The 13,936-nt window shown below is 39.2% G+C and overlaps 1 protein-coding gene across 7 annotated transcripts in view; it reads left to right on the top strand.

Annotated features, from left to right (window-relative positions):
• Positions 1-139: 139 nt before the first annotated feature.
• The window catches only part of LOC136668521 (uncharacterized), a 39,399-nt gene continuing 25,602 nt past the window's right edge, over positions 140-13,936 (top strand). For 5 of the 7 annotated variants that reach the window (XR_010795512.1, XR_010795513.1, XR_010795514.1 and 2 more), the window contains exons 1-2: positions 342-742; positions 11,333-12,944. The gene's annotated coding sequence lies outside the window, so the exon portion shown is untranslated. Of the gene's footprint in view, positions 266-341; positions 743-11,332; positions 12,945-13,936 lie in introns of those variants that run through there. The other 2 variants (XR_010795511.1, XR_010795510.1) reach the window with 2 other exon arrangements.

The raw sequence follows: 13,936 nt of genomic DNA, 5'->3' as shown, positions 1-13,936 counted from the left end.
TGAACTGGATAAGGGTTACAGATAATGGATGGATAATGGATGGTTTGTGTATTACTCTGTAGTCCCCGCTTTGACCTGTGGGAGGCGCTATGCTTCAGCCTCGTGAAACGTTCACGCCACACAGATTCGCCTCCCTACAGTGGGAATTATTGATAATACGAATAATATCTCAAAATATCCGTGCAGAATTGTGGCACCACAGTAACGCCTAATTGCCCCAAATTTGTCCTGTCGCGCTCCAGTTCTGAATATGACGGCCATAAGGGTATGTATGTTGGGCTTTCCTGTTTTGAAACAGGAAACACACACACACACACCCAGACACCTCTTTTCCTGTGTAAAAGAATGAACACTAAATAGTTCTCATAGTTCTAAATAGTCACTAAAACGGGATGGCGAGTACACAGCTGTCCGCCGTGGATTATATCAGAACCGGGTCTGGTAAATGGACTCCAGAACATACCGTTATTAGTGCGAACTCTGAGACAGAGGGAACTTTTATCAGACCCTGAGATAGACTGGATTTTCAACAAGGATGTCACTAGACAGATCCAGGTCAGACAGATGCTGGAGGCCGTCACTAATAAAGGCGAAAACGCATGTTACGAGCTATTGCGGATTTTGGACGACACCAGGGCTCAGACCTTTCCAATGCCTGTTGATCTAAACCCTGAGCTACACCAGTGGATCAGCTGCTTCCCTTTCCGACACGACCCACAGACTCACGGTGGCGACGAGGCTGGTGAGGCGATCTGATGTTAAATTAACAGAATTAAAGTGGTTTAAACTGTTGAGTGAGGATTATGCGGAGGCGGAAACCCATAACAGCCTATTGCTTGCTTACTGGAATATTTTTTTCTTGCCCTAGAGCTCGCGCTCAAAACATTGAAAAGCATTAATAATAGCGACAATCAGTGGTGGGCGAGGTACACAAATCATGTAGTGATACTTGAGTTAAAGTACAGATAGCCAAAGTTAAATAATACTCCAGTAAATGTAAAAGTCCTCAATTTAGATTTTCTCTTGAGTAAAGTGCAAAGGTATTTCCCTTCAAATGTACTAAGTATCGAAAGTACCTAGTATCATGATTTATTAAAGCGGTAAAGTTAGGTTCATATTGGATATTCAGCGGATATTCGGGTTTCGCCCCTCCTCCTGCTCGCAAGCAACGTCCTAAAATCTCTGAAACTTCCTTTTCTTAAAAGCTAAGCACCACTTAAAGGACCTTCATGAATATTTCACATTATTGTAGTTACTGACAGATATAAGTATGAATTAAAATGAAAATAGCAGCTTAATTTGCTTAAAACTGACAATTTTATTAAATTGAGGAAAAACCCGAGCTCTCTACGAAAATTCTTGAACGCAACCGTGTGACGTCACTGGTGGACAACAGCTGAACAACGCGGCGGTAAAACACCGTTATGACTGACTGTTATGACAGTATCTAGCTAAATAACCAACATTATTCATGACTAGGGTGGCCAGACATCCTCTTTTACCCGGAAATGTCCTCTTTTTTAGACTTAAAAAATTGCTGAATTTCACAAACGTCCGGGATTTTGTTTTTCTAGCCTCCTCATTCCAAACGTCCAGTATGCTGGACATTTTTTTTCTGGCTTTTTTAACTCGACAGCAAGTTTTTCAACGTCCCACCCACTTTTACGGGTTTCTGCCCAACTACGGCTTTCTATTGGTTGGTCAAGTACGTTTAGGTTTTTTTGATTGGTTGTCGAAAATAGTCCTGGAAATGGCAGCACCTAAGAAAGACGCACCCCGCCTTCGTGATCGAACAAAACGTAAGTTTTTCTTCATTATTCCATATTGTTAACTGAAAAGTCTTTGTACATATGTTATTTTAGACGTATACTGATACGAAAAAGAATTATACCAACAATGGAAAGTTATTTTCACAGTCCCAAATTTCGAGCGAAACATTTGTGTCCAGCTATATGGACATTTGGAATTAGTCTATGGAATGTTGCTGACTTTAACATTCTATGTATCGCGAGTACGTGCATCTAATGATCGATATTGCATTATTGTTCATAGATTTCCTGGTATGCTTATCTTCTCATGTCTGTTTAGGCCTAACAGTAGAAGATGTTCTTCAGTTACTAGATGATAGTGACTGCAGTGTTGAGAGTAGTGAGGATGAATATACACAGGACAGGGAAAGTGATAGGGACTCCAGTGATTCTGAGGACATGCCAGATGAAAAGGAAGAGGTAACTTAAATCAAACTTAGCTTAATGTTAAAATAAAAGGCATTGTAATTTTAAATATTGTTCAATTTTCTTAATTGTAAGTATATTATGTAGTAGGGGGTATCAGCTCCACATTACCAAGCCTGGTCTAAAATACATTTTAATGGACATTTTTATTTAACCTAAGACTGCACTTAAAGCATGAGAAACAAATGGGTATGTACACTGTATATTTGTAATTGTAAATATTGTTTTTAAATCAAGGTGGTCCTTATGAAATATTTTACAGGAAGCTGAATAGTCTGGACAATCACGGCTCTTATTCAAGCATGCAGCATTCAAACCTTTTGATGTTCCAGCATATGTGGATCCACAGTACACACCTGATGCAGACAGAGAACACTGGACACTTTAGAACTACTTTCAACAGTACTTTGATGATGAATTTTGGGGTCTAGTTAGTGACCAAACTAACATAGGAGCTTTGAAAATGGTACACGGCTCAAAACATTCATTCATTCATTCATTATCTGTAATCGCTTATCCAATTCAGGGTTGCGGTGGGTCCAGAGCCTACCTGGAATCATTGGGCGCAAGGCGGGAATACACCCTGGAGGGGGCGCCAGTCCTTCACAGGGCAACACAGACACACACATTCACTCACACCTACGGACACGTTTGAGTCGCTAATCCACCTACCAACATGTGTTTTTGGACTGTGGGAGGAAACCGGAGCACCCGGGGGAAACCCACGCAGACAAGGGGAGAACACACCAACTCCTCACAGACAGTCACTCGGAGGAAACCCACGCAGACACGGGGAGAACACACCAACTCCTCACAGACAGTCACCCGGAGGAAACCCACGCAGACACGGGGAGAACACACCAACTCCTCACAGACAGTCACCCGAAGGAAACCCACGCAGACACGGGGAGAACACACCACACTCCTCACAGACAGTCACCCGGAGGAAACCCACGCAAACACAGGGAGAACACACCACACTCCTCACAGACAGTCACCCGGAGGAAACCCACGCAAACACAGGGAGAACACACCACACTCCTCACAGACAGTCACCCGGAGGAAACCCACGCAGACACAGGGAGAACACACCACACTCCTCACAGACAGTCACCCGGAGCTGTGTGACTGCGACACTACCTGCTGCACCACCGTGCCGCCTGGGCTCAAAACATCACAGTCTGAAATCACAGATTGTGATGGGATGCTTGCGTTTACCACGCATTAGATTGTGTTACAAACCAGTAGTACAAATTCCAGCCATTACTCAGATCCCAAGGGACAGGTTCTACAAATTGAGAAACAATTTGCATTTTGTCAACAATTTGGATGTAGCAAAACTGACATGCTGAATATTTTGACCGGAGGTTTTAGTAATTCTATTTTTATTAACAAATTTTTATGAAATACATTTAGTGCATACTACATGGATTATATGAAAATAAATCTAAGAGAAATTAAAGAAAAAAATAGAAGCAAGATGCTTAATGTGTTGACTTGAATAGTGATAAATGAGGAACATGAATAAGATAATTCAGTTGTTTTAAACTAATGGAAATCTACTGCAAAATGTTTATATGTACTTCCATATTAGTATGTAATTTTTACTGTAAAAATGTATTACATGATTCCCCTAACACTTAACATAGAAAATACACTTGCTTTGGATACTGTGTGCGGCACGGTGGCGCAGCAGGTAGTGTCGCAGTCACACAGCTCCAGGAACCTGGAGGTTGTGGGTTCAATTCCCGCTCCGGGTGACTGTCTGTGAGGAGTTGGTGTGTTCTCCCCGTGTCCGCGTGGGTTTCCTCTGGGTGCTCCGGTTTCCTCCCAGTCCAAAAACACACGTTGCAGGTGGATTGGCGACTCAAATGTGTCCGTAGGTGTGAGTGTGTGTGTGTCTGTGTTGCCCTGTGAAGGACTGGCGTCCCCTCCAGGGTGTATTCCCGCCTTGCGCCCGATGATTCCCCCCGCGACCCTAAATTGGATAAGCGGTTACAGATAATGGATGGATGGATGGATACTGTGTTAGTAGTAATAAATATTTGAAATTTTCAAACTCATGCGGAGTCTATGCCCTTAATACCAAATGTCCAGTATACTGGACACTGAATATCTTAAAGTCTCCATGCAATTTAAAAAAAAAAATTGTACTGTGACTTTTAAATGGCTGTAGTAAACATATTTCTTAGCAAAACATCATTTGTTTTTGATGTGTCCTCTCTCGGGACTGAGGAGGCTAGAGCTTACATAGAATTTCGCGAAGCGTTTCGTTTATAAACAAGTCCCGCCCTCCCCTACTCCGATTGGTTCGCTGGAGTGAGAAGGGGGCGTGGTGAAGTAGCCTAAAATCTTCTGATTGGACGGTCTGAGTGTAGAGCTACGGTTATTGGTCTATAATCTTCTCTGTGAACATTTAATTGGTCAGTCTGCACGTCAGTAGTCCTTGTTTACGTCAGGCAAAGCTCATGTATCTACCCTCATCTCGAGCAGCTATGCCGAAACGTAAATGTAAGTTCTCGGATGAATTAAAAAAGAATCTCCCATATTTTCCCATGTGTAGCAAATGGGTGTAAAGGACCTAAAAGCACACATAGGTTCAGCTAAGAATACAACGGCAGCGAGGGGCATGACCTCATCATCCCAGGAGCACGTTGTAGTTCAACAATTACAGACTGTAGTCCACCTGTTTCATATTTTCTTATCTCCAATCCCAAATCATACCTGCTCTGTGGTGGTCCTGACCATTGAAGAGCAGGGTGAAATGGGGTAAAAAAGTATACAAAGAGAAAGGTGGACTAGTCTGTAATTGTTGAACTACAACATGCTCCTATGTGGTCAGTGGAGCTGATAAAATGGACAACGAGTGTAGACACAATGTAGATATTCCAAATCTAGTGATAGTTTAAACATGGTGGGGTGATTGGAATGACCTCTTCAGAGCAAGAGGAAGAATCACTGCGAGGAATCAAGACCCAAAACAGGAATCCATTCTTTTCTGGTCCTTAACCAGGCTTTCACTAATGCATTCAGCTTTTCCCCCTCTTAATTGTAAGCGTCCTTGTATATGTGAAACCAGCTTTATAAGTAGTAATAATAATTATATATATATAAAATGAACAAATTGAGTTCAGGAGCTTTCAGGACCAGCAGGTGGAGCTCATTATCTTATTTTAAAATGCAGCTTTTAACGCCGTCGGTTTGGCTTTGGAACTGCGTAAAATACGGTGTCCTGGAGGTTCAAAACGGCGTTTTTATGGCGTTTTGAACCTTGATAGTTTAACGGCGTATATTTATACTTATATGGCGGTATTTATACTTATACTGCGTAATTAATTTTGAGCGAGCAGGAAGGTTTTTGCGAATATTTTACTACATTACAGTTATAGCTGACACAATTATGAATTGCTAACCGCAAGCTAACTTAACTGCAGTATTATAACTATATATAAGTAGTTATATTGATAACTACTTATCTAGATAGATTTTACAGTATATTCTATCACTGATAGCAAGGAGACGGCGGACCACTGAAGGCAAAGTTGGAGGTCCACTAGTGTTTTGCACAGCGTTTTCTGGGCGGACCACTGGTGATTAAACAGAATTTTAGACAAAATGCCACATTTTAGCACTTTTTCAATCAGAGTCCAATTCACATTTTTTCCTTCATTAGGTTCTATTGTTATCCTTTAATATAATCATTATAATACAATCCTTTAGTATAATCATTTAATATCAGGCTCATTATTATATCTCTCAGAGTTGTTGGTAATATTTGTATTAGTTTGTTTTCCAGAATAAAAGTCTCTGTGAATGTAAATCTATAAATCTCTGTAAAAAAAGATGAGTTATATCTTGTACAGGACAGTACTCTGAGTGGTCCGATGTTGGATCAGCAGTGATCTACAGTCAGTGGTGTGCCAGCATTTTTATGCCAGTGGACCGATATATGCTCACTGTCTGGGATTACTAATAAAGAAGTGTACTGTTGACCACACACCTGTCAGACAGCCTTAATCTAATCACGATCCTGCCGACTACGCCAAGAATGTAGTGGGTACGCTGTAGGGCTACTATGCGCCCTCTAGAATAAAAGAGCTGTCACCACATACAATAACCACGACTACGCCACCCCAATTGTCTAAAGGGTATGGGGATCCCTGTCAGGTTTCTCAAATAAATGATAGTTATAGTGATAGTAATAAGACTGTTTAACAAAGGGTACTTTATTCAGTCAATACAGCATAAAATCAAGACACATTAACACGAGTCTTGAATTCAATAGTGAACAACGGGACCACACCCATTCAGCCAAACACTTCTGGCAAAGTCTAAAAGGTTATAAGCAAGATCCCAACAGAGTAATAATGGGTTCTAATCAATTACCCCAAAGAAACAAAAAGAGAAAACAACACCTCTAAAAATAAACCACTCTATACACAAGAAGAAAAAAAAGAACACCAATAATAATCAAACCTAAGCCTTGGGGCAGGACACTAATAATTACCCTAGTGCCATCACGATTAAGACTTATTCAAATGCACTGAACAATAAATGGGCATAAAAGGCAACCCCAAGTAACACTAAGTAAAAGTAATGGTCATATTGTCCTATGGTCCACTAAGAGAAGGAGATTAAAAGACATCAACAGTACAGGTGGCTCAGTAAAACAATACAGTACCACTCAAATTTGGCAAGAGAGGCAAGCAAGTAATATAAGGGAGAGGAAAAAAAGGAAAAAGAAAAGAAACAAAAGAAAACAATGGCCTACAGGCAACCAGGCCTGGCGCCACTAGCTGCTGCAAGGTACGATCAACCGGCACAGGAACAATGACATTCAGGCAACTGCAGTCAATTATAAGCCTTAACGGCGAAGTCAGTTATCCCATGGCCTCGAACCACCATCTACCCTATAGCTCGCTGGGTAGTCAAGCAAGGCTAGAAACCTGCTTAAAACTCGTGGGACACTTGGCTTCCAATTCAGCCAGAGAAATACGACTCAGCTTCCACCGCCACGACGACACTGCACGCCCAAACACACCACCTCGGTTGATCAAAGCGGAAGTGGAAATTATTGGTGACCCTGGCGCTTTTATCGTCCTATCCAACCCACCAGTTGGCGACAACAATACCTTCTTTAGTGTTCCCTGTCAACCATACCACAGAATTTTCTACAGTAGTTGCAGTACCATTTACAGTCGTTGCTAGCACTATTTTATACTATGTACATTATTTTCAGCACATCAGCTAAGTTGCTTACTCAGTAAAACTAGATAAATACAATTAAGGCAAAAAAAGAGATAAAAACTGTGGCCAATTCAATGTATATAAAATAAAATTACTGGCTGTGGTGCACTGGTCTGTTGCCGTTTGGAGGACATTTTCAGATTTCGCCCCAACCATAACCAGTAAACTCCGGTAAAGTTGGTTTCATATTCGCATTTCTTTCTTCAATAGCTCTCAAACGGTGCATGCAAATGACTTAATACTTGCAAAGTATTGTTTTTGGGATCCAAGACAAGCGTCTACAACTAGTTTATGTCAGAAATGTTTGCCATTTAAAAAACACGAAATATATTGTTTTCTATGGGCTGCCGCCATCTCCGCGAGAGCTAAGGGACCGTTTACAAACTACACTACACAGTAAAAACGAAGGTGACGAACCTCACACATGATGTATACTACATCTCCTACCTTGATAAATTTAACCCTTACTGGCCCGTGGTTATACATTTATCATTACAAATTTCAATAGCTTTTGAACCTTTGATGATATTGTTTCTAATCAAGTGCCACCCACATGACATACTACACCTCTTATTTTGGCAAATTTAACCCTTACTGGCCCGTGGTGATACATTTTTCATTGTTAATTTCAATAGCTTTTGAAGGATTTATGATATTGTTTCAAAACAAGTTGTATTTGATCAAGTGCCACCCACATGGCATACTACACCTGTTATTTTGGCAAATGTAACCATTACTGGCCCATGGTGATACATTTTTCATTATAAATTTCAATAGCTTTTGAACCTTTGATGATATTGTTTCTAAAGAAGTTGTATTTGAACAAGTGCCACCCACATGACATACTACACCTCTTATTTTGGTCAACTTAACAATTAATGGCCCATGATGATGCATTTTTGAGAATAAATTTCAATAGCTTTTGAATGTTTAATGAAATTGCTCAGAAAGAACATGTAGCTGTTTGAATGAAGTAATGGTGGGGTAGGCAATAATTTGAGCAGCTTTTTTAACAGGTTTTAAAATATTTTTATTGACCAACTGTCAATATTTTGCAGAATGTAAGTATATACACACAAAACAACAGCAATAGTTATAATCCAAAAAAAATACTTTCAATGTAAAAATTAAGTTGTCTGACTCATGAGAGACATAACTTTTGCCAGAGGTGTACATACAGTAGATGTATGCAAAAAAGGTTGGTGTATCCACAGGATACATTTAAAGAAAGCTGGAGCAGACATTCCCAGAAACAGAGACTGTTTGTCTGTAAAGGGCCATTGTGGATCTAGGACATTGTCCAAGACAAGTAGCAACACATCTCATGTTATGCATTACATAAGGTAGTCTCTGTTTCTGGGAATGTCTGCTCCAGCTCTGGATCAGAATGAGTCAGACAACTTAATTTTTACATTGAAAGTATTTTTTTTGGATTTTTTTTAAATTAATTTTCAGTTAAACGAATCACTACTTTAATAGATCCATATGATATGCTGAAATCACTTGTAAAGTACAGAGACACATCTGAATAAACAGTAAAACCTTCGGTTTGTTAAAATACTGAAATGTGTTTTAATGAAGTTCTTAATGTAAGAAATTGCTATTGTGAGACATTAGTATCGCATACAGATCCTAAATCAGTTGTAGTGTACAGCAACATATCTGGCAAGCGGACTACAACTTTGGTTTGGTAAAAAATAATTGTAGAATTGTAATAAATTATTAAAGAATTTAGATCTCTCAATTTCAGCACTTCATGATTTACTCAACTCAGATGGGGTGAACATTTTTGTGTCCATCCTCCTCCGGGGGTCCCACTGTCCTGCTCAGCCTCTGCCACTTGCCAGCCCTTCAAGCCTTTCAGAATGATGTCTAAGCAAAGAAATATATAAGGTTTTCTTACTGCTTGTGTTTCATGGGAAATAAATGCTTACTGACATATTAAATGGCATTTTAACATTTTAAATACATTATTTCCTCTAGTGCATAAAACTGTGCTTAGTACTGCATGTTTGTTAGTCAGTCTTGAGAATGGGCAGTGTGTGTGTGTGTGTGTGTGTGTGAGAGAAAATGTGATAGAGGTAGAGCAGGCCAGTTCCAAACAAGAGGTTACATAAATAAATTGCAGATCTGAAAGCAAAAACAGGAATAATCTGCACCATAGGATTATCAGTATGGATAGGCCGATTTTAGATCCATATATCATAAGGATACCTCACAGTAGCGGTTTGTAACTTTAAATGTAGTGATGAAAACACACACCCAGAGCAAAAAGCAGCCAAACCCAGGGAGCAGTTGTGGGATTGAGGCACTTCAGCTGTGGATGTCACCACCCCCAGTTTTTCTGAATTGAACCAACAACCTTTCAATTCTAAGCCCTTTTAGTGTTCAGTTAAAGAAGCAATCTTTATGGCAAGTGTTTAAAATGGGAACTACAATACAGTTTAAAAAACAGTGGAGAGGGCCGTGTTCCCTAGGCACGAAACTCGACCAGGTTGCCAATTTGAGGAAAACTGAGCCTACACAAACAAGCAAGAAACGATTTTGAGAACTTTAGACCATAATAGCTGAAATGAATGTGCCATAAACAAACTATTTACACAGAAAAGTGCAATATTTTCACTAAAATATCACAGAAAGACAAAAAATGCCACCTTTTTCCTTGCATTTACCTTTACAGTCTACATCCATGAAAAACACTCTGGTGTTACTTATCGATTTTGGATTTTTTTCATTCATTTTTTGGTGTTATTCTCCAGCATTTTATTTATGAATGTTTACACAAGACAAGGCTGGTGTTATCAAAAAATTTTTTGTACTTTTCAACAGTGTCATTTTAAGAAGCAGATCCTTGGTTCTTATTCTAAAGTCATATTAAAACATTTAGTTCCACATTAAATGGGTAGATAGTCAATTTAATGTGGTGAATACTCATTATATTACACATAAAATAGTTGGTTATGTGAAGTTAAAGATAGGGCTAGGTTTTAAAAACAAAACTCCCTTGAAACAACCCTTTTTTCCTATTTTATCAATTTACAACACACAAACAAGTGTACATTATGTCACTAAAACATCTGCACTAGTGAAACACTTGTATTGGGGTTATTTTCCAGCATGAATTCTGCGATCCACCTTAAATAGGTTAATATGAGAGGCTTTTTAATCGTATTCATATAATAACTCTTATTCCTGAATTTGTTTAAACACACACCACAGAGTTTTTTGTTTTTTGTAAGAAAATGAATTATGCCAATTATCCTCAATGAGGAACAACTTTAACACCAAATTAAAACTAACAGTATCAGCTGTAGAGAAGGTGGCATTATTCTCCCCCAAATCTATGTTACGCCAGGCCAGGCTAGTTAACTCATATAGCACATGTCATACCAGAGGTCATTCTAAGTGTTTTACCTTAAAAGAGATTTAAAAAAAAAGGACAAACATGAACGTTATTTTAAAACAAACTCTGCATATTAGTCTTTATGCACCACATTTATTGTCTTTATTAAATTGCTTTGTTATTGTTCTCACTGAAGGTTAGGGTTTACATTTTTAATGACTGCTTCACTTTATGAAGGGTTTACAATGATGAGCAGTAGGAAATGTAGGTGTTTATTATGTTATTATTATTATGTTTATGTATGTATTATGTACCGATTTATATCTGTATTAGTTATTCCCGCAAGAATTTCTGAAGACAAGTTAAGCCATGTATAATTCCTATGGGGCACTTTGCTTATGTTAAAAATGTTAAAAATAATTAATAACATTAATTGTAATTGTTAATGGCCTATATTTAATCCTCCAATTGACATATGTTGATTTTTATTCCCCTCTGTCTTATTCAGATTCAGGTCCTTGTGCAAAGTATTAGAAACAGCTTAAAACCAGGGCGATGCAGATTCTTCATGATAAGTGGAGGAAAAACATGACTTTTCTGAAGAACAAAGCCAAAGACGAGTGTTTCACATATATACCTCTTGTCCTGGATACTAAGTTCAGTGAACCTAATCCTACTAAAATCAAAGCTTGCAAGAAAATAATACCCAAAAAGATGAAAATGCAAACTCCTACGTATTCCTCACCTTTACAATTACTCATGTGCAATGAGAAGAAAATCCTCCTCATAGGAAAACCAGGCATTGGGATATCAACGGTTGTTCAGGAGATTTTAAGAATGTGGACAGATGGAGAAGACAGTCAAGTGAGCTACATGTTTTATTTTGATGAGCCATTAATGAAGCTTATGTTAGAATCTGACAAAAGCACAAGTTTGAGGTCTGTTATTTTTAACCACTATGTTATGCCAGTTGATAGTGCTGACACCGTTTGGAAAGACATGGAAGACAATTCTGAAATCATCCTTGATGGCCTCATGGATGTTGTCTGTGACTCAGTAATCGAGAGAATAACGGGAGAATTTTTAAGTGATGCAAAGATATTCATCACTTGCAGACCAGAAGCAGACATTTCTGGTGACCTGTCTGACTGGGCCTCTATCAGAGTGGAAGTTCAAGGCTTCAGTGAGAGCTCTATTAAGGCATACTTTAAGTTAATACTTGGTAGAAATGATGACACCATTATCAGTGTATTAAACCACCTGGAGCTGTTCAGTCTGTGCCATGTCCCTATGTATGCATTCTTTGTAACTGCCTGCATCCTGTTAGGCCCATCACAGGCAGTTCCCCTGCCACGCACAGTCACCGAAATTTATTTACAGATCTTCCATGATTGCCTTGACCTGCAGCATGAAACTGTGGACAGTTCGGATAAACACAGTAGGACTGATATCATGTCTTTAGCATCAGCTTCCTATCAAGCAGTTCTCTCCAAATCAGTGCACCTGTCAGATGTCTGTCTGAAGAAACACATAGTGGAGCATGCTTTTTTGACATCCACATCCTCCCAAACAGCTTTTATATTTCTACAAAACACAATGCAAGACTTTTGGGCAGCCCTTTATTTACTTATGACTCCTGAAAAGATTGGACATTTCCTCCACCAAAGCCAGACAGAGGACGGGCCATACCTGAAACATGTCATCACTTTTCTTTGTGGACTCCTGTCTGAGAACATGGAAGTCTATTTGAAATGTCTGGTCACACGTGACCAGGTAAAATCGATCTCTGCCAAATATTTTGAAAACATCATGGACACAGCTCTCTGTTCAGCAGAGGAGGATGATCCACATCCATATGTGGAGCCTGAGGATGTTCTCTATATGTGTGAGTGTCTTTATGAATATCAGGCACCTGATGCATGTTTGCTCTTTCTGCAAAAAATGGAAAACAGGCTTGATCTGAATGACCAGCGTCTGGATCCACATGAATGTTGTGCCATCTCCTATGTGATAAGTCAATCCACTGGCCCGGTGGTCCAGCTTAACTTGATGAACTGCACCATCTCAGACCCTGGGATAAAGCTGATCCTCGGTTCAGTGTCAAATCTGAAAAGTCTCAGGTAAGTCTGTTAATATATTAATTAGAGGGCAGCAAAATTAGTTTTTGCTACTACAGTGTGTCCAGCTAACTTGTTTGGCAATTCACGTAACATTCATGTTTTCATAATTTCTTGAATTTGGAACGCTTGATTACATTTATTTTGAGGGCAAGCAGGACAACACTTTTTTCCTGGCTGTGCAGGAGATTCAGTACATAACAATAACAAGAAAAAATACATTAATATTACTATAATTATATATATATATATATATAGTATTGTACATTATATACAGAACAATACAATCAGATAAACAGCTGTATGTAAAAATGTGGACACCACTGTTCAGATGTGAGTTCTCATGTAAAAAGAAGTAAAAAATTGTCATCTGCAGGAAAAAAAAAAAAAAAAAAAAATATATATATATATATATATATATATATATATATTGAATTTAAATATGTAAATAATAATAATAATGACAGATCAGCCATGTTGTGACCACCTCCTTGTTTCTATATTCACTCTGCATTCCACTGACTGTCCAGGAGCACTCTTGAGTTTAATAATAACTATAGTCCATTTATTCCTTCTCCTTTCACCCTGTTCTTCAATGATCAGGACCCTTGCAGAGCAGGTATGAATTGGGTGGTGGATCATTCTCAACGCTGCAGAGACTGATGGTGCTGTCGGAGTTTTTAAACACTGTCCATTCGCTGTCCACTCTGTTAGACACTCCCTCTACCTTGTAGATGTGAAGTCAGAGACAGTAGTTAATCTGTTGCTGCAGTTTGTATTGTTCGTCCTGTAGACCTTCATCAGTGGTCACGGGACGCTGCTGGACAGATGTTTTTGGTCGGTGGACTATTCTCAACCCATTAGTGACACTGAGGGGTTTAAAAACTCCAGCAGCACTGCTGTGTCTGATCCACTCTACACCAGCACAACACACACTAACACACCACCACCACGTCAGTGTCACTGCAGCGCTGAGAATGATCCAAAACCCAAAG

Source organism: Hoplias malabaricus, chromosome 15, assembly GCF_029633855.1.
Source record: "Hoplias malabaricus isolate fHopMal1 chromosome 15, fHopMal1.hap1, whole genome shotgun sequence".
NCBI lineage: Eukaryota > Metazoa > Chordata > Actinopteri > Characiformes > Erythrinidae > Hoplias > Hoplias malabaricus.
This window is presented reverse-complemented; position numbering and strand designations above follow the sequence as displayed.